The sequence below is a fragment of the Pteropus medius genome, unplaced genomic scaffold (genome assembly GCF_902729225.1).
Source record: "Pteropus medius unplaced genomic scaffold, Ma_sr-lr_union100, whole genome shotgun sequence".
Lineage (NCBI taxonomy): Eukaryota > Metazoa > Chordata > Mammalia > Chiroptera > Pteropodidae > Pteropus > Pteropus medius.
Genome location: NW_024344240.1, coordinates 10,532,169 through 10,554,080, shown reverse-complemented (window position 1 = coordinate 10,554,080; position 21,912 = coordinate 10,532,169). Strand labels below are relative to the sequence as shown.

Sequence of the window (21,912 nt, the reverse complement as noted above, 5' to 3'; positions counted from 1 at the left end):
ATCACTGATGCTAGCAAGAAAACAAATGAAGAAAGAAGAAACACATGAAATTGAGAGTAATTATTTAAAAACCTAGATTTATCTCACTCTTGCTGTCCTAAAGATCCTTCCCAAGTTATATAATCAATATTTCTCTCCTAAGATATTTCCCCATTATGTATCTCAAAGAGTCTGCAAACTTCTTATATTCCTGTGATAAATACTGAGAAGAGAAATTCAGCACCATTTTTCATTATTCAACTACCTTCTGAACACTCTCATTTGGCTTTTCTCTTACCTATAGCCCCAAAGAATTTCTGATGTAACTTTGTTTTCCTCATACATAAAAATGTGTTTGATTTGGTTCTATTAATGAAATACTGCTGAAGAAACTTGATGACAAAATTATGCCATTAATTTTTATTAGATATATAATGCATTAACTACTTTAAAGAACTTTCACACTTATACTATCATGAAGAGACAATTTTTTAGAGCAAGACACAGTTAAAATAAATAAAGAATTGTATCGAGTTTCTTAAAACAAGCCTGTAATGCAGGACCAATAAGTACTGTCCTTATTTTGTAGAAAATTACATCGAAACATAAGGCAAAAAAATCTAAGCAGCCAGTTAGGCCAACTGGTCAGCTCAGAGCTGCACCAACACAAGGCTTCAAAACTTCTCTTCCTTTACTCTATTTTGACATCTGATACAGTATGAAATATAGTCTATGCCTTTCTCAGCACCTCACCACTGATCTTTGTTCCCATTTTTCTGATGATGTAGTCAAAAATTGAATGGAAACATTTGATTCTGATAATTAATTCTCTATTGACACTAAATAAATATCTCAATTCATTTATTTCACAAATATTTGTTGTCTTAAAAATAAAGGAATAATGAAAGTACTCTAATCTCTAGGAGGTTTCTATCTAGTGGATGAAAAAATAGACACAAGTCAGTGTGAAGACAAACATGAAATTTATATTCAAAGTAAGATGAAAGTACTGAAAAAGATTGATTTTACTAAATAATATATACATCTGGTTGCTTAAATTTTAGAATATCTGAACACATAAATATATTTCTTCAGCCAAATAAAACCTCAACAGCTGCTTCTAAAGAGTACAGGACATATATTCCTGGGATTTTAAAAATTTGTGTTTTGTTTTACTATATCTGACAGCTTGAATGCAGAACTTCTAACAACCATAAACCATTATAGTGCAATTTAGTTTTGGGAATTTGTTCTAATGTGAAAACTCTACTTGACCATTTTCCCACTTGTCTATAAAGAGTTGTTATGAGCTATATTTTCTTGCAAATGTGACCATGGTGAAAAAAAAAACCAAGGGTAACCAGAGCAGACGGTTATCAGTAAAGATTGTAAAACACTAGATTGCCCAAGATTTTTCTTAACTTGAAATTGAGAGAGGATGCTTTGATAGACTACATATGTGTATACCTCTTAATTTAGAATTATAGAAAAGTAGGTGTAAACTTCGCCAAACACAGAAATGGATATCTTATTTTCTTTTCAAAAATCATAAACTCGAATGTGAAAGAATATTTCTATTAGTTATTTTTAGGTCACCAACAAACATAAAATTATCAGTTTGTCAATGAGATCTCTGCAATTACAAGAATAAAACCAAAGAAAGTGTTAAAAAATTAAATACAATGGGCGCTGAAATACCATTTTCTAAAGGATTAAAATCTTTCTTTGAAATGCTACAGGCCAAAACTCCTGGTGTTGTGTTAAATGAATATATACGTCTGTATGCAGTTCAACAAGAAAGGCTGTTTTGTATAGAAAAACAGCATGAAATCAGGAGACAAGGGCTTCCTTCTTCATCCCGATACAAATTTGCTTTGATTATTTAGCCAACTAAATTTTTCTAGGATTTAATTTATGCCATGTTAGACAATTAACTTCATAATTTTCAAAACCATTCTACTAGATAGAAAAAAGTAACTGAGATATAATTGAGCTATTCACTTGGAGTAAGGTCTACATTGAAATTTTGTGTCAGGAAATTTACGAGTTCATCGTAGGCAAGTCATTTCAAATATCTAAGCTTCAGTTTTGAAATATTCAATTGTGGACAATGATACCTAAATTTTCAGTGTTTTCTAACTCAAAGAAAATATTTTTTTGAAAGAAGACATTTTAAAAATTCATTATATCTCAATACAAGTTTACTGATTGTTCATCAATTAATTATATGATGTCACCAATGATTCTTATTGCACAGTTGTTTCTATTAATGGGGTTAACTTTGACTTGCTCATATTTCTTAGTGTTTATGACTCAGAAGCATGAGGACTGAAATACTGTATTATGTTGTCAAGGTCCATTTGCATCTCTTTAAAAAATGCATATTAGAAAAGTAAAACCAATATCTTGCCTCTAGTCAGAAAGAGTATCATAATTAAGACTATCATAACTACAATAAAGACTAAAAATGATCTGAATAAAGTTTTCTTACTAAAGAACTTCTGCTAATATTTCTAGCAATATAAGTCTACTGACAACAAATTCCTTCAATTTTTGTTTGAGAAAGTATACTTTCTTCAATTTTGAAAAATAATTTTTCAGGGTACAATACATTAGACTGGTGAATTTTTTTCTGTTAACACTTCAAATATTGCTCTCCACGCTCTTCTTGTTTGTACTGTTTCTTAGGAGAAGTCAGATATAATCTTTGTTTCGCTATGAGTGCTTTTTCCCCCTTTGGCTTATTTAAAGATTTTCTTTATCTTTAAATTTCTATAATTTGAAACAATTTATTGAGCTATTTTTTGGTATTTATCCTGATTGGTATTCTCTGAGCTTAACATTAATTTGAGGAAATATCCAGTCATTATTTTTTAAACATTTCTTCTATTCAATTCTCTCTTTCAGGTTTTCCCATTATGCATATATTATACCTTTTAGTGGTCTTACAGTGCTTGGATATTTGGTTCTGTTTTTTGTTTTGTTTTGTTTTGTTTCAGTCCTTGTTCTCCTTGTGTTTTGCTTTCAAAGCATTCTACTGATACATCCTGTACCTCAGAGATTCTTTTCTTAGCCATGACTGGTAGACTAATAAGCCCATTGAAGGTATTCTTCATCTCTGTTACAGTTTTTTTTTTTTATTCTTTCTTAGGACTTCCATCTTTCTGCTTACATTACTCACCTGTTCTTGCATACTGTCTACTCTGTCCATTTTCTTTGCGTATTAATTACAATTGTTTAAATTTTCTATCTGAAAATTTTAACATTCTTGTCATGTCTGGTTTTGATGCTTGTTTTGTCTCTTCAAATTGTGTTTCTACCTTTTGGTATGCCCTTTAATTTTTTCTTGATAGCCATATGTAATGTTCTGCAAATAAGAAACAATTATAAAGAGGTTTTTGTTGGTGGTGTTTGGGGGACAAAGAATTGTCTTATAGTATTATGATCAGGTTTCAGTCTTTTAGTGGGTCTATGCTTCTGGATTGTGAACCTCACAAGTGTTTCTCAGTTTTTTTCCTCCCTTTTAGGTGAAATAAGATGGCTTCAAATAAACTAAAACTGGTTATTTCCCTTCCTCAGGTCTCTTAGGCTCTGACAATATTTCTGCAGCTTATGCTCTAGTTAACTAGTTTCCCTTGGGAGCAGGCTTTTTTAAAGATAACAAGAGTGCTCTGGCATCTTTCAAAATGATTCCTTATTCCCTTCCCATACCAGAAATCTGAGGGGATTTTTTCTTTGAAATTTACTCTGAGAACCTGGTAAAATTTACTCCTGAAAGTAAATCTTACAGTATTGTGGGAGTTACTCCTTCCCCCCAGGATTAGGTCCCCCTAGAATCTTTAACTCTATGTTGCCCACACTGAAATTCCAGCAATTCATCAATTACTATTCACATTTTGCTATCCCAGAACTGGTTCCTCTGATGGTTTTCATTAGCTCCTATCTGTTCTGGGAAGCTCCAACTCCATGTATCCTCTTCTGTCACTCTAATTTCACAGGGTAGAGTTTTGCCCTGTGCACTCTCCTCTTTTAAGGACCCAAGAAAAGTTGTGAATTTTTCAGTCTGTTTGGCTTTTTATTTGATGTTATCTGGTTTTATATGTAAGTGCCTTACATATAAAACCAGATAAACTGAAAATATGGTTTTCCTTTTCATCATCATAAAATTGTCTTTCAAAAAGCAGAACTTTAAAAATGATGAACAGTTTATATATATTTTTTTAATTTGTCAATGTCATGTCTGAGAAATCTTTGTCTAATTTGTAGTCAAAAACATTTTCTCCTGCTTTATTTTTCCAAAAGTAAGTAATATTTGTTTTACAGATAGGCTATGAATCATTTTTTTTGTTTTTGTTTTTGTTTTTTGCTTTGCTTTTGCATATGGATATGTAGTTGCTCCAGTGATGTATATACACATGTAAGTTTATATATGTATGTATTTATGTGTATGTATGTGTATTATTTTTTGGAAAAATTATTTTATTGCATTGATTTGCCTTTAACTTTTCTTGAAAATTCATGTTAACCATATACTTATGGATGCAAAAAAACATTCTATAGTATTCGATTGCTATATTTTTTATCATAATGCCAATGCTACTTTTTTTTTTAATTTTTAGAATAGGCCTTGAGATAGGATAGACATTGCTAGTCCTCAAAATTTCTTCTTTTTATTATATTATTAAAAGTTATTTTTATTTCCATACGATTGACAGAATCTGCCTGTTGAAATCTACAAAAAGTCTACCAAGATTTTTATTGGTATTATATTGAATCTGCAGATCAATTGGTAAAGAACTGAAATCTTAAAAATATTTAGTTTTCCAATCCATAAAATTGGTTTATTTTTATTTATTTAGGTTTTAATTTATCTCAGAAATATTTTGTAGTTTTAATTAGGTCCCGTATATATTTTATTAGCTGTATCCTTATTTATTATTTTTAACTATTTCATGTTATTTTAAAACTATTTTTTCTTTAATTTAAATGCTCAGTTGTCACTACTATATATAAACACAATTGATTTTCCTACTGATATAAAATTCTGCAACTTTGCTAAACTTATTTATTAGTTCTAATAGAATCTTCGTAGAGTCCATACGATTTTTCAGTGTCAATCACGCCATCCAAGTAATGAAGACAATTTTAATTTCTTTCCAATCTAGAAACATTTCCCCCTTTACTTTATCATACAAGTTAGAAGCACCAATATAATGATGTTTCCAAATAGTGAGCAAAGTTATTTTTATCTTGTTCATGATCCAAAAGGACAAGTCCTCAATCTTTCACCATCATGATGTTATCTCTTGTTTCCTATGTGTCCTCCCCATCTGTCAGGTTGAAAAATTTCTTCTATACCTAGTATGCTAAAACTTTTTATCAACAATGTATACTGAGTTTTGTCAACTGAAATTTCTGCTTCTATTGACATTATTCAATTTCTCTTTACTAATTTGTTAATGTTATGAATTACGATGGTGTTTTTTAAATAGAGCCTAACTCCAGTCATCGAGCAAGTCCCACTTCTTCATAAAGTGAATTTTGTTTCCATTTTTCTTTATGTATTTATTTTGTTTCAGATTCTACATATAAGTGAAATCATATGGTATTTGTCTTTCTCTATCTGACTTATTACATTTAGCATAATAAACTCTAGATCCACCCATGGTTTCTCAGATAGCTTCATTCATTTTTATGGATGCATAATATTCCATAATATATATAACATATTCTTTACCTATTCTTCTATCAAGAGATAGAAGTTCCTTTCATATCTTGGCTATTGTAAATAAGGTTGTGATGAACATGAGGGTGTATATACTTTTATAAATTAATATTTTGGTTTTCTTTGGATAAATACCCAGAAATGAAATTGCTGGGTCAGATGGTAGCTCTATTTTTAATTTTTGGGAAAACTTCCATAGTGGCTATACTAATTTTCAGTCTCACAAGGGGTCCCTTTTCTATAAATTATCACTAACACTTGTGTTTTGATTTACTGATGATAGCCATTGTGAAAAGTGTGAAGTGACATTTCATTGTGGTTTTATTTTGTATTTCCCTGTTGATTAGTGATGCAAAAATCTATTTTCATACGCCTGTTTGTCATCTATATGTTCTCTTCTGGGAAATATCTATTCAAGTTCTCTGCTCATTTTATAATTGGATTTTTTTGTTTTGTTTTGTTTTGGTGTTAAATTGTATAAGTTCCTTATATATTTTGGATATTAACTTGTAATTGGGTGTATCATTGGTAAATATATTCTTCCATTTAGTAGGTTGTCTCTTCATTTTGTTGATGTTTTCCATCACTGCAAAACATCAGTTTTCTTCCTTCCTTCCTTCCTTCCTTCCTTCCTTCCTTCTTCTTCCTCTTTTTCCTCCTCCTTCCTTCCTCCTTCCTTCCTTCCTTCCTTCCTTCCACCGCCTTGTTCTTTTCTTTTTCTCCTGCCTTTTTTTTTATTTATTTTATTTCACCAGAGAAAATATCCAGGGAATTAAGAACATTACTGATAATTCTTTCCTTAGAGTTTTATGGTTGAGATGAGATGGAAAGTGCCTTATCACTTTAGAGTTTATTTATGTTGTTGGTGTAAGAAAAGTGGTGTCTAGTTTTATTTTACTGTGGTCTGAAACTAGTTTTTCAACACCTGTCTATTGAAGAGATAATTTATCCATACATTATATATGCTTTGCTTTCTTTTAATATAATTGATCTATATATATTGTTTATCTGTGGTTTCTATTGTGTTTCACTCGATGTGGATGACTTTTGTTTTATGTCACTACCACGCTGTATAAACTGTTAAAACCTTATAGTATACTTGATATCATAGCAATAACACCAACTTTTGTTCTTTTTTTCAATATTATTTTAATATTCAAAATTTTGTATTCATAACATTTAGCATTATTTTTCTACTTGCAAAGTCATTGAAATCTCTATAAAATTGTATTGAAAATACTTGAATGTTAATTTTGTATCCTGCTATTTTCATGAATTTATTTATTTGTTGTAATGTTTTTGGGGGCTGGAGTCTTTAGCATTCTTTCTCTATAGTATCACAATGTACAAATAATGACAGTTTTACTTTCTCCTTTCTAATTTAGAAGCCATTCATTTATTTTTCTTGTCTGATTGCTTTGGCTAGGACTTCCAATACTGTGCCAAATAAAAATGGTGAGAGTGGACATACTTGCTTTTTACAGTTCTTAAAGAAAAAGCTTTTAGCTTTTCAGCATTTAGTATGATGCTAGCTCTAGTTAGTGTATGTCATATATGGCCTTTATTATGTTGAAGTATGTTTCATCTATCTCCACTTTGCTGAGAGTTTTATTATAAATAAATATTGAGATTTTGTCATACATTTTTTTGCATCTGTCTATATGATTATACAACATTTATCCTTTGTTTTGAACATTTTTATGCCTATATTCATCAAAGATATTGCCCTGTAATTATCATTGTGTGTGTGTGTGTATGTGTGTGTGTGTGTGTGTGTGTGCGTGTTTACTTATCACAGTAATGCTGGCCTTATAAAATGAGTTTGGGAGCTTTCTCTCTTATTCAATTTTTCGAAATTGTTTAAAAAGGATAAGTATTAATTCTTATTTGAAAGTTTGGTAGAATTTACCACTGATCCAATTTGTACAGGGCTTTTGTTTGTTGATAGTTTTATTATTATTATTACTATTATTATTATTATTACTGATTAAATTCTGTTACTAGTAATCAGTCTGTTCAGATTTTCTGTGTCTTCTTAATTTAGTCTTTGATGATTGTTTGCTTTTAGGAATTTATTCATTTCTTTCAAGGTGTCCAGTTTATTGGAATACAATTATTCATAGTATTGTCTTATAATCCTTTGTATTTCTGTGGTATCAGTTGTAACTTCTTTCTGATTTTATTTATTGGGCCCTCTCTCTTTTTCTCTTGAAAAGTCTAATAAAGGTTTATGAATTTTGTTTATTATTTCAAAGTACCGGCTCTTATTTTCATTAATCTTTTCTATTTTTTCAATCTCAATTACATTTATTTTTGCTCAGATCTTTATTATTTCCTCACTTCTACTCACTTTGGACTTGTTTGTTCTCTTTTTCAAGTTCCTTTAGGTGTAAAGTTAGATTTCTTATTTGAGTATTTTTTTTCTCTTGAGGTGGGCCTGTATTGCTATTAATTTTCTTCTAAGAACCGCTTAGGCTGTGTACTCTAGATTTTGGGTCATTGTGTTTTTTTTTTCTTTATTTGTCTCAAGATATCCTTTGATTTCCTTCTTGCTCATTGTCAATCCATTTATGGTTTAGTATTATGTTGTTTACCTTAGACATGTTTGTATGTTTTTCAGGTTTTTTTTTTCTTGTAATTGATTTTTAGATTCAGACTATATCTTTAGAGAAGATTCTTGATAGGATTTCTATCTTCTTAAATTTACTGAAACTTGATCTATGGCCTAACATTACAGACCCAGCTTCTATGCATATTTTTAGAAATTGCATAAAATCTTTAGAGCATAAGATATATTTCTAAAACAGAACTTAAAAAATAAAAAAGCACCTCAAATGCACTATCTTGAACTGAAGTGGTTATCATTCTAAGTGAATTTAGGAGGGAAAATGACCAGCATCTCTAACAATGCCACCACCGGGGAAGGGCTGTCCTCTACTGTATCTGGAGGACAAGGCTCCTATAAATTATGGGCTGAAGATGACTTACGAATTCATGAAAAAGATTTTTGTTTTTTAAAGCAGCTGACAAAACTGATAAAACAATAAGTGACAACAGGACAGCTAAGCCCCACCAGAAAGACTTCTTGTAGGGATCATGCAGGTCAAAAGGGACTCTTCTTGGAGCTGTGGCTTAGGTGGGGGCCCACAGGTGGCACAGAGTGAAACCAACAGAAGCTGTAGTAGGCTCATAGAGATGGAGGACCAGAAAGAGGATTTCAAGAACAGCTTGTGTGAGAGAGCAACACAGCAGACAATAGGGTCTCAAAAACAATATGGCCCTCCTTGAAAGTTTATGATTTTCAACTGTCTTTTCCTGAAGCTCCAGTTTTTTAAAAAATAAATAATAAATAAATAAATAACAATTGGGAATCCCTCCAAATTGTAAAAATTTTTCAAGAGACTGGCAAATGCTATGTACAGTGGCCTCTGGGGCATGCATTTCTCTATAAATATAGGCAGCAGGCTCCTGGCAATTTAAGATTATAGCAGTCAGGGGAAATGGGGGAAAAATGCTTTTTGATGCTGATTATTTAAGCCCCAGAAGATGGGGCTTGCAGCTCCCCTCCCCCCATACTTGGTGGCAGGGCTGCTTGGACACGTGGTACACCTGAAACACCTGGCCAGGGCCCTGGGTGGGCCTGAGCAGAGGTGAGTGAGCTTGGGCTGCTGCTGGCTCACAATTGGACCAACTGACACCAAAGCAGACTCTGGGTAAGCCCAAGCGAGCAAAGTACAAAAGTGACTTCCCCTCTTGTTAGTTCTCAGAGAAGGATTAATTTTTTCTTTCTCTTTTTCTTTTTAATATTTCTTTTTTTATTTTAGCCTTTAAATATTTTTTAATATGTCTCTCCCTCTCCTCTCTACCCCCACCCTGACCCCCATTTCTCTCTCTTCTCTCTCTCTCTTTTCTTCTTGAGGTTGCTATTGAAAGTCATAGAGTGTGTAGTGATCCAGAGCCGAAAGACAGGTTGATATTTTTATGTCCTAATTTTAAGACATTTTTTGGATTTATATCTTGATCTAAAATATTTTTAGTTGAGACCAGACCTTTGTTTAAGCTCAGCTCTAATTTTTCCTACTACTATAGCAGAATTCTTTTGTGTACTGGATCTGATGCCCAAAGAATCATGAAGTTTTGGCAGCTGCCTGGTGGGAAGAGTGGTTGCCCCAGGTTCTCTGAGTACTCAGTACTGTTCCCTCCAATCTCCAGTCCTGTTATGTCATTCAGTGGCATCCAGAATATTCCTCACACACATTCATTGATCAGTGGTTTGCTGAAACTCAAAGCTAACTGCATATTTCTTAAATTCTCTCTGCGCATCTTTCTATTTGTCAATATGTCCTCTAAATAAATACTGCTTTGGTTTACTCAGCTTCATTTCATCAACCCAGAAAGTATTTTCAACTGTATATTCATTCCCCTTTGTCTTCATCATGGTGTGGAAACATGCAGTCAGTATTCTTCGGCCACAGTTGCACTCATTTCACCTGTTTTCCATTTCTCAGGAATCATCATCCTTCATAGTCTGATAATGTTCATTGTCTTGAAAATGTTTCATATATTTATCTTTTTTCTATATTAAAGTGTAGGGATAAATTCAGACCTTGTGCATTTCATTGTCTTCTGACTTTCACAGCTTCATATAAGTAACCAGCTGTCATTCTTTCTTTTAGTCTATTAAATGTAGGATGTCTTTATTCTCTGTTTTTTGTTTGTTTGTTTGTTTGTTTGTTTTTTAATATTTATGTCCTTTGAAGTTTGCTTCTATTAGCTGCTCTATTCTTTTGTTCTCTTAAAAGTGTACTGGTCATTGTGTACAGTAATAATACTACATATCAAAATCAGCTAGAGTGAGAAGGTGATCATTTGATCAAATTGATCTGGGCTAGGTTGCATTCAGGATTATAAGAACTAAATTGTGTCAATTGTAAGCTTGTCCTTCATACTAGAAATTTTTACTCATGTACTGAAGAAATGTGAGTAGAGAAACTCTTTACCTTTTCATTCAAGATACTCATTTCTTGCACTACCCATTACTTAGTAAAAGTCTTTTAGAGTAATTTGGCAGGTAAAAAACAACTGAATGCTTAGAGCTTCTTAAAAATTCCAGTTTGTCATAACAGCTTACAAGGCTCTTAAAGTTTCAATTAGATTTTTTCATCTCCATGAAGGTTCAATTTGTCCACAACTAGCCCAGTGTTTTCTTGTCTGTTCTCATACTCAGGACATACCTCAGAAAGGAAAATAGGTATTGATGTCTACTCAGGTAAAAACAGCATTTCACTTTTTGGGGGTGGTGGAGGGGTGGTGCTGAGGCAACCCTTGGTTGACCTCACAGATTGCGAGGATCTTGTCAGCTTACAATCCCTTATTTATTTATTTATGTATTCATTTATTCGATTATTTATTTATTTATTTATTTGCATCTATAGCACCTGGTCTTTCTTGGTGGTCTCCCATCCAAGTACTAACCAGGCCTGACCTTGCTTAGATTCTGAGATCAGATGGGATAGGGCTTGTTCAGGATAGCATGGCTGTAGACCGCATTGTACTTCTTAAATTTATTTTTTTTAGATTCTCTTGAATCTCCAGATCTTTGAAGTCTTTGAAAATACACAGGAATCCCTAGAGACATTGTGGGTTTTACTTTCAGACCATTGCAATAAAGTGAATTGCAACATTTTCTCGGTTTCCTAGTACATATGAAAGTTATGTTTACATTATACTGTAGTCTATGAAGTGTGCAATCGCATTATGTGTAAAAAGTGTACATACCTTGATTGAAAAATACTGTATTGCTAAAAAAAAAAAAAGCTAACCATCACCTGTGTCTTCAGGCAGTCATAATGTTTTTGTTGTTGAAGGGTCTTGCCTCAATGTTGATGACTTTTTACTGTTCAGGGTCATGGTTGCCACAGCCACTATGGCAATTTCTCAAAATAAGAAAACAGTAAAGTTTGCCACAAGGATTGACTCTTTCTCGAATAATTTCTTTGTAGCATGCGATGCTGTTTAACATTTTGTCCTCAGTGGAACTTCCTTCAAATTGGAGTCAATCCTCTCAAAACTTGTTGCTGCTTTATCAACTAGTTTGTATAATATTCTAAATCTTTGTTATCATTTCAAGAATATCCATAGTATCTTCACCGGGAGTAGATTTTATCTCAAGAGACCACTTTCTTTGCTTATCCATAAGAAGCAACTCCTCATCTATTAAAGTTTCATCAAGGGATTGAAGCAATTCAGTCAAGTTTTCAGGCTCCATTTCAATTTTAGTTGTTTTGCCATGTCACCACATCTACAGCTACTTCTGCAACTGAAATTTTGAACCCTTTAAAGCCATCTATGAGAGGTGGAATCAACTTCTTACAAACTCCTATTAATGTTGAATGTTCTTAGTGACATTTAGAATGTGAATCCTTTCTTTGAGGTTTTCAATTTACTTGTCCTGAGTCACTATCTATGACAACTATAGCCTTACAAAATGTATTTCGATTTATTTATTTATTTTTTATGGTGACATTGGTTAACAAAATCCAATAAGTTTCAACTGTACAATTCAACAGTGAGTGTATATATATATATATATATATATATATATATATATATGTGTGTGTGTGTGTGTGTGTGTATGTATATATATGTATATACATTATGTGTGTGTGTGTGTATACATATATATATATGAGAGAGAGAAAGAATTGTATGTGCACTGCCCATAGTTAGATTTCTTCCTGTCACCACATATTTGACCCCTTTTACCCTACGTACCTCCCCCGCCTTTTCTCCCCTCTTACCCTCTGGTAACTACTAATCTATTGTCTATGTGTTTTTGTTTGTCTGCTTTCTTTGTTGCTTTTAGGTTAATATCACACATATGAGTGATATCATGTGGTTTTCAACTTTTTCTATCTGATTTATTTTGCTTTTCATGATTATCTCAAGGTCCATCCATGTTGTCACAAATTGCAGTATTTCATCTCTTCTTATGGCTGAGTAATTTTCCATTGTATATATGTACCACAGCTTCTTTATCCAATCATCTATTGAAAGGACACTTTGGGTACTTCCATGTCCTAGACACCGTGAATAATTCTGCTATGAACATTGGTATGCAAATATCTTTCCGGATATATGTTTTCAAGTCTTTGGGATAAATACCCAGTACAGGGATTTCTGGATCATATGGTAGATCAATTCTTAACTTTTTGAGGAACCTCCATACTGTTTTCCATAGTGACTATACCAATTTGCAGTCCCACTGGCAATGTATGAGAGTTCCTTTGTCTCCACATTCTCTACAACACTTGATATCACTTGTTCTTTTGAAAAAAGCTATTCTAACAGGTGCAAGAAGGTATCTCATTGTGGTTTTAATTTTCATTTCCCTAAAAGGTGCGATGTTGAGCATCCTTTCATATATTTGGTGGCCATTTGTTTGTCTTTGTAGGAAAAGTACTCTGTTTATTTTTTAATTGAATTGGTAGTTGTTTTGTTGTTCTTCTGTTACATGAATTCTTTGTATATTTTAAATATTAGTCCCTTATCTGAGCTGTTGCTTACAAATATATTTTCCCATTCAGATGGTTGTCTCTTTACTTTGATCATATTTTCTTTTACTGTGCAGAAGTTTCTTAGTTTGATGTAGTCTCATTTATTTATTTTTGCTTTTATTTCCCTTGCCTTTGTTTGAGGTCATAAATTCCTCTTTAAGTCCAAGGTTCATGAGTTTAGTTCCTATGTTTTCTTCTATGAAATTTATTGTTTCAGGTTTTATATTTAGGTCCTTAATCCATTTGGAGTTAATTTTGGTGTGTGGAGATAATAACAGTCTAGTTTCATTCTTTTGCAGGTGGCTTTCCAATATTCCCAGCATCATTTATTAAAGAGGCTTTCCTTTCTCCACTGTATATTTTTGGCTCTTTTGTTGAAAATTATTTGTCCAATAAAACATAGGCTTACTTCTAGGCTCTCAATTCTGTTCCATTGGTCTGTGTATCTGTCTTTCTGCCAATACCATGCCATTTTAATTATTATTACTTTGTAGTATAATTTGAAATCAGGCAGAGTGATGCCTCTGTATGTATGTATTATTAAAATGTGAGATTTTCCTATAGCCATTTTACCTTTAGCTTTCTGGTAGCCTGGTCTGTCCATTAATACCTTGTTCTTGCATTTCTGAATTTGTTTTTTTTTAATATGGTCGAGTTTTGTGGATTTTCTCTCTGGTCCTTCTTGTTTTATGTTATGTCCTTCAGTTCTGGATCTTTGGCATGTGGTTACCATTAAGAATATGTAAAAATGGGTGTGTGTGTATATATATATATATATATATATATATATATATATATATATATATATATATATATATATATACAGTAGTCAATTTTCTTCCGCCCATGCTTTATCTCTATTCCTCTTTACGAATTTGGTTCTTTGATTCCTCCCCTTTTCTGTTATTGTCCAAAATAGTCCCTATGCATGCTGAACATTCATTTCTATCTTGCAGTAGCAATTCTCTTATTGTTTAATTCTGTTTTAATAACGGTTGCACTGCTCTGCTTCATTTCACCTGCTAGTCGCCTTACTCATAGTTATGTATTTTTTGTCATTTCGTTTCAGGTGGGCTGACCTCTTTCAGTATTTCCTGTGATACAGGCCTCATAACAGAAAATTCTCTCAACTTTTGTATGTCTGGAAAGGTTTTTATTTCTCCTTCATACCTAAAGAACAGCTTTCTTGGAGACATTCTTCTTGGCTGATAGTTCCTTTCATTTGATAGTTTGAATATTTGTTTCCACTCTTTTCTTGCTGGTATGAAATGTATTTATTAAATGAAAAAACTTAAAAGTCATAGTTACTCCTTGATCCATGTGCTGCAGAATAGAAGTTCAGTCAGTAGTCGTGAAAACAACATGAATCTCATTACGTATCTCTATCAGAAACTTTTAGTGACCAGGTACATTGTCATTGATTTCAATCAAAATATTTTTTTTTTCTGAGTGATAGATCTCAACAGTGAGCTATACATATTTGTTAAGCCGTGTTGTAAACAGATCTGCTCTCATCTAGGCTGTTGCTCCATGTATAAAGCATAGGAAGAGTAGATTTAGGAATTCTTAAGGGCACTAGGAGTTTTAGAATGGTTAATGAGCATTGGCTTCATCTTCAAGTCACCACTTGCATCAACTCCTAATAAGAGAGTCAGCCTGTCCTGTGAAATTTTGAAGCCAGGCATTGATTTCTCTTTTTTGGCTATGATAATTCTAGATGCCATCTTCTTCTAATATGACTGTTTCATCTAAATGAAAATATGGTATTACTAAAACCACTTTTATTAATTATCTTAGCTAGATCTTCTGGATAACTTGCTGTAGCTTCTACATCAGCATTTGCTGCTTCACTTTGCACTTATATGTTATTGAGATGACTTCTTTTCTTAAACCTGATGAACCAACCTCTGGTAGCTTCAAACTTTTCTTCTGCAGCTTTCTCATCTCTCTTAGACAACATAAAATTGAAGAGAGTTAGGGCTTTGCTCTTGATTAAACTTTAGCTTAAGGAAATTTTGTGGCTAGTTTGGTCTTCTATCCAGACCACTCACTATAACTTTCTCCATATCAGCAATAAAGCTGTTTCATTTTTTTTATCATTCATGTGTTAGCTGAAGTAGCACTTTTTAATTTATTAAAAAACAACAACAACAACAACAAACTTTTCCTTTGCATTTGAAACTTAGCTAACTTTTTGGTGAAGGAAGCCTAGATTTCAGCTTTTCAGCTTAAAATGCCTTTCTCACTAAGCTTAATCATTTTTAGCTTTTGACTTAAAGTTAAAGATGTGTGGCTCTTCCTTTCACTTGATTACTGAGAGGCCATCGTAGAGCTATTAATTGGCCTAATTTCAGTATTGTTGTGTCTCAGGGAATAGAGAGCCCCAAGGAGAAGGAGAGAGATTGGGGAATGTCTTGTTAGTGGAGTAGTCAGAACACACACATTTATGGTTTAAGTTTGCCATCTTGTATGGTCATGGTTTGTGGTGCCACAAAACAATTATAATAATCTCAAAGATCATTGATCTCAGATCATCATAACAAATATACTAATCATGAAAACATTTGAAATATTGTAAGTATTACCTAAATGTGACACAGAGACAAAAAGTAAACAAATGCTGCTGGAAACATGGTGCTGATAGACACAGGCTTACAATAAACAGTTAATTTGTAAAAAAATTCATTATCTATGAAGTACAATAAAGTGAAGTGCAATAAAACCATGTATACCTGTATATGTACATAGTTACTTTTTTAAAGTTACTTGTTTTTTAGTTGTATCTCAGAGTAGATTTAGGGCTGTGGCTCTCTATATCTTAACCAGAAGCAGAATTCCAGGTCTTAATATTTTATAGTAAATCACTGGCTTTTTAAATATTTATGTTATATTTAATTTAAATATATCTTCCCTTTGCTCTTGATTTTCTTAGGTGTTGGAGTAGTTTGCCAAATTTTGTATTTTTCTTTTGCTAATATTTAGCAATGCTTATTTATCAACTCACCTTTCTGTTTAAAAATTTCTGTTTACCTGTTCTTTGAAAGCAGTTATTCAAAAGACTTATCAAAAGATTGTCAGTACATGCTGCATTTATTACAAGTGTAGGACTCTCTTCCTCTGAGTGCTTGTAAGCTGTCTAGAGCTCTGCTCTTACTGGATGACTAAGAACTCTTTTTTATACCTTACAGTCTGAATAAATGCCTCTGTTGCTATCTCTTTTGTACAGTAGATGCAAAAAATACAGTTAAAAATGAACTTTTCCAATCATCTTCATACTGTCTCAGGCCCACTTTTCCTGAGATTGCTGCCTCCTAAACCTCATCCTAGAACAATTTCTCACCCTAGAGCTACATCTCCACAGTATTTCTTTGACTATATGAGCTTTTGGGTGTGACTTTTCTCAGATAATGCACTGATTTTTCTTGTTATTGTTGTTGTTGTTATTGTTTTAATCATACAACAATAGTTGTTAAAAACCTTTTCTTTAGTTTGAACTTTCTCTATTTACTTAGTACTCTTAATATTATAGATGAATTTTCTTCAAATAAACACACTTTTTTTTAAAAAAGAGTTTGAGGTGGAGGTGTGGTTTTTCTGTCATGTTGACTGATGTCTGAAAATATATTAATATATATCAAATATACATTACTTACATTTCTATTTATATTAGCGTATTAGTGTCCACATATATTTGTGTGTATGTAGGTCCTCATATAACTACATATAACAATATAAACCATATCTATAATTATACCTATAGTCTACAATCTATAGATTGTCATTGTAGCATACTGTTACATAGGTAAATATTAAATATAAGTATACATATGTCAGGAAAAAAATCCACTTAAGTTATATATCATGCAGACACGATCACTTAAAAGAGAAAAATTTACTGAATTAAATACTTGTCACTGAAACCAAAAGCCAAATGAATTTATTTGTATTCTGAATGGCATTTTAATTAAATTAATACGTGTTTTGATACTGTGTACATACAGGAAAACAATTTATCTTTATTTAAAAAATCTAAGAAATATATTGGAAGGCTTTTTATTAATCATTTTTGCTCTATTTATTAACATTAAGTAGCATATGCCTATTTCATAAATTGGTATAAAGAGACTTTAAAAGTGACCCAAATTTACCCAAAATTTTTGCAAAGTATATTATAAGTTCAAATATATTAGTTTCATATGATTTATAAATACCTTTTTATACATAGTTGTTTTCAAACTACTTATGCACGATTATACCACTTCATTATTATTTGAGATCTATGATATATTTTAAATATCATTATTTTATTATCCTTTATTATTAATATTTTAATATTATACTTCTGAATATATGTACCACCATTTATGTATTGACCACATCTTCATAGTTTGTAACTATTAAAAAAGAAGTGTCTTTTGTTTTCACATATTTATTAGTTTTTTCACCATTTATCAAGTCCTGTGATAAGCACTGGGTGGGTTCTAATATAGTGGAAGGACAGACATCATAAGTCCCCTCATGGAATTTACAGTTTACAGGATAGGGACAGATAATTTAAAATAGAGAAAAATATAGTTAATCGAAGAATGAGTTGTTATGTTAAGAAGAGAAAGAAGGTGGAGAAAGAAAACAGTAATATTTTAAGCAGCTGAAAACACAGCTATTATTTCACACTAAAAATAAATGAGCTATCAAGCCAAGAAAGACATGGAAGAACTTTAAATGCATATACTGAAAGAGGTTAATCTGAAAAGGCTACATACTGTATGATTTCTGGAATATAACATCTGGAAAAGGCATAACAATGGCAACAATACAAAGATCAGTGTTTTCAAGAGAGAGTGGCGGTGGAGAGAGACGAGTAAGCAGAGAAAAGAGGACTTTAGGGAAGTGAAAATACTTTGTGTAATATTATAATAATGGACACTTGTGCTTATACATTTGTCCAAACCCATAGAATATATAATGGCAAGAGTGAAACTTAATGTACTTTAGGTGTGGATTTTGGGTGATTATGATATGTCAGTGTAGGTTTAACCTTGGTAAAAAATGTACCATCCTAGATAGAGATGTTGATAATGGAGGAGGTTATAAATGAATAGGGGCAGGGGTTATATGGGAAATCTCTCTACCTTCTTCTTAATTTTATTATAAAACTAAAACTTCTCTTAAAAAGTAAAGTTTTTTTTTTTTTAAGCAATATGAAAACAGAAACTAAAATTAAAATGTGGCTGACACCAGTAAATGAAAATAAAGAAGTAGCGTAAATGCTGAGCTGGTATTTCTCCACCAGCAGGTGGCTAGAAACCCAAAAGCAACATGCAACAGATGAGTACAGACAGATAGACAAAGTCAAAGTTATCTTAAGGAAGGTTGATATCATTTCCTTAGGATAAATATCTCAGAATTGAATTATTGTCAAAAATATTGAGTATTCTTCCTCTCTCTTACAGCTATATATGGGAATTAAATGTACTTATTTAAAAATGCAAATCAGTTTATTTAATACCCATTTAATTTTCAATGATAAATGATGCTTCTTGTATTAGAAAAAAATAAAATTAATGAATTTAGAATTCATTTACTGTTACATTTTGTTTATTTTTATGTTTATGGCATACAATATTGATCTTCTTTATTTAACAAGCTAATATTCATACAGCAGTAACTGCAGTAGCATTTCCTTAGGCCAATTATGTTTTGATTACATAAATGCTAATAGTTCAATTATTTTCCTGGGTAAACATATATTTTAAACCCACAATATGACAGGCATTACGTTAAGTGCTCACAATGAGCCCAAATATTTTTGTTCCCTTCTGTCATGGAGTCTACAGTTGGTAAGAGACACAGACAATAATAATAGTGTCACTCAATTAAATACAGTTACACTCTTTAAAAGTACTGTCGGGCAGAAATATAAAGTGCTATAATTTTATATTAGAATGGGAAAATCCCAGTGAGGAAAGTACAAATTCTTTTAGGATATAGTTGGTGATAAGCTCACATAGGAAAGAATAGAAGGGTTATCTGGAGAAATGGGGGGAAGAGATAACAGAAAATCAAGGGAAGCAAAACAAAATAATTGGAAAGGACAGAAAATGGCCAATACATGTGGCTGATGGAAGAGAGAACATAATTTTGTGTAAGGCAAAATCTAGCACCACCCACACTGTTTAGATTTTATCCCAGATTTCAAATATATATATATTTGAAATATATATATATATATATATATATATATATATATATATATATATATATACTATATATATATACTATATATATCTTGCATATATATATATATATATATATATATATATATATATATATATATTTAAATGGTAGTAGGTAGTGGTGATATAATTGAATGAGTGACATAATTAGATATGCAATTGAAAAATAAATTTCTTCTAGTTATAATGAATGAAGAAAAGGAGGTAAGGGTAGAGGATGATAAATAGATGATAAATGATAGATAGATGATAGATAAATGAAAGAGATCTTCAAATCTTTCTGATAATTTTGATATTTTATTATTTGATGATCTTCGTGCTTTTGTGATCCTTACATTCATAATGATTAGTAATATATTTGTATTTATTTCTATCTTCTTATTTAGGTAACTTCTGTATAGAGGTTAATCTCTCCCTCTCCTTTCTAGCATTTCTTTTGATTTATTTTCCAGTTGGAAATTTATTTTACCAAAAAGCTTTGCATTTGTGATTCCAATGTCTATTGTTTCTTCTGGCTTTAATAGTGTGTGTGTGTGTGTGTGTGTGTGTGTGTGCGCGCGCGCGTAATGTTTTTGTTTTATTTCAATCACTTTCAGCTCGTATTTTTGGACTCTTTGGAATTATTGAGTCCTGGACTGAATATCTGTTCTTTGGGACAAAATTAGCATTTGTTTCTGCCAGGTATCTAGTGGCACTATTGACCAGAGGCTGCTTTTAGATAAGTCCTGCTGAGGTTTTCAAAGACACAGATAGTTTGAATTAAGGCTCCAAACTCACATGAAGCCTGGATTTTGATTACAACTTCTTAGGGAAATTTTTTTCTATTCTTTCTACCAGCACCAAATGAAAACCATATGATCTCCTAAGAACAGAGAAAACATTTTTAAATTTATGATTTTACTCAACAAATATTTATTGAACATCTATTCTCAGTTACTTAAAACCTATCAAGCATTCTTCTAAGTGCTTTGATGCATGAGTAAACAAAACAGAGAAAGTTCTTGCTTCTATGGAATTTTGCATTTCATGTGAGAGCCACAAAATGAAGTAAAAATAATAATTGAATAAATTGCATAGTAGGATAGAATGTGATAAGTACTACTTATGAAAAAAAAAAGTAGGACAAGGTAAGAGGGAAATAGGAGTGGTATTTACTTTCATCTCTCCACATATTGTTTTTTTTTTTTTATAACAGTGATAATACCGAGAAGACTCTTTTGTTTGAATTCCATGATATGATTTTATAACTGCATTTAATGTCTATTGAGTGCTCACTTCAGGCATGCATTATGTCTTTTAATCCTCAAAACTATTTAAAATGTAGTTGCTCTTATTAGTAGTGAAGCAACTAACATTTTCATGGTTAAAAACGCTGGTAAGTGATAAAGCTGATATATAAATATAGACATAATGATTCCAGTACACTTTAAATTGTACACAATAGGCAGACCATAAAATTTATTGGTTCCTATAACTGGAAAACCTGGGACTATGTTAGAGAATCCAGATTTGAAGGATATCAAGTAACTCTTAATCTCTCTCCCTTCATCTAAACTATTGGTTAAATTACTTTCTCTTTTTTTCTTTGTCAATCTCATTTTCTCCTACTGCATATATATTTTCTCCAAACAGAGGATAGGAGGTCTAGAAGGGAGGAAATTGCAAAAGACCCCTCCAGGATTATATCATCATTAATTAGTGATCAATCAAAAATGGCTTTGTTCTCTTGGTTTTATTCTCTTTGAATGGCAAGCACACATATGGATAAATAACTAAACAAACTAATGAGATATGATTATTGAAAGTCTTTTCAGAACCAGATTGGGTAAGAAAGGAGAATTTTCCCAAAGAAAATTTGAAAAGTGATGACACATATAGCTATGCAATGCGTAAGTTATACAACCATCTTGATGATGTGTGCAATCTTTAGGAAACTATAAAAATATATATTATAGCTAGAACATAGTGAGAAAGACTGAGAATGGGAGGTGAAGCCAGAAGAGAGACAAGGATAGATAATATAGGCCTTATGATTCAAGGCAAATGTGTACAGACTATTTTAAGTGCAACTAGGATGAACATTCAGTAAAGCAGCAGTGATGAAATGCTTTGAAAAATCTCTTATAACCTAATTTTTTCTTCATGTGGACTAGAAATCTAGAATACAGATAAATTTCTAAACTCTAAACCAAAAATACTTTCCTTCCCTTCATATATGCATAATTGTACATACGAAGTGTATAGAAACATATTTGAATTTAATTGTGTTTTCTTATTATTTTTATTAATTAATTCTAAATGGCAGCAGGTATTACATTGGGACTACATTTTTTCAAAGATTATACTTTCCAAATATATAAATATTTTTTCTTACATTAATTAGAAAATATCTGCCACTAAGTCTCTTATGTTAAAA

General features: G+C 31.8%; 1 pseudogene; it reads right to left on the bottom strand.

Annotated features, from left to right (window-relative positions):
• Positions 1-11,130: 11,130 nt before the first annotated feature.
• LOC120607541 (uncharacterized) lies at positions 11,131-11,249 on the bottom strand (annotated as a pseudogene).
• Between the last annotated feature and the right edge of the window lie 10,663 nt (positions 11,250-21,912).